Source organism: Buceros rhinoceros, unplaced genomic scaffold (genome assembly GCF_000710305.1).
Source record: "Buceros rhinoceros silvestris isolate BGI_N320 unplaced genomic scaffold, ASM71030v1 scaffold1981, whole genome shotgun sequence".
In the NCBI taxonomy this organism is placed as follows: domain Eukaryota; kingdom Metazoa; phylum Chordata; class Aves; order Bucerotiformes; family Bucerotidae; genus Buceros; species Buceros rhinoceros.
In genome coordinates, this window is record NW_010395766.1 from 94556 (window position 1) to 95274 (window position 719).

The window sequence follows — 719 nt, forward strand, 5'->3', positions numbered from 1 at the left end:
AAAGCCCTTTCCAGCCCCAGCCACAACACTTGTATGGTATGAACACTGGTGTCACCGCAAATGCAAAGCGCAGCAACACCGGACTGCAGCTGTAGTCAGTTCCTCATCAATACACTATCTTCAACCGTGCTCAACAGCTATGAGAGTGCAAACAGCTCAAGAAGATATTAAAATTCAGCTGCATGTCTTCAGCTGTATTTTTTACATACATTGTTATAAAAGATGCAACAGGTTGAATCCTGATGGTTCTATTAAATCAAATTGTATTTTTATGCTAATGTGGAGATTAGGGAAGAAACATTCTTCACTATTTATATAAACAAAAAATAATAATAAATATTATACAATTACAGTATTATATAATATGATACATAATATTATACAAACTTTTAAGCTGACTCAGACTGGTTTGGGGGGATCTGACTAGAGCATCTATTTTAGTTTCACTTTAAAGAATTTTTTTCTAACAGATTTTTCTTTTACAGGTTTAAGGAAGTCATTTCTGCCTTGTGTTATCTGCCTTTGTTCAACCAGAAGGGAAATTCAATAACAACATTTACTGTTATTTTAGTTCAGCTCTGAATGCCACTAGTCAGAGTGAGTAATACACCTATAATGAGAGCTCCAGAAAAATCTACTGTACTAGTAAATTGTCCCTAACTCGCCTTCTGGAAAAAGAGATGTCACATTAGTTGAGGTCTCTGTTAAGGATCTCTTTC

At 35.0% G+C, this 719-nt stretch overlaps 1 protein-coding gene across 1 annotated transcript in view; it reads right to left on the reverse strand.

Annotated features, from left to right (window-relative positions):
* Positions 1-719, reverse strand: part of PARN (poly(A)-specific ribonuclease) — a 47990-nt gene that overhangs the window by 39433 nt on the left and 7838 nt on the right. The gene's annotated exons all lie outside the window — the stretch shown is intronic.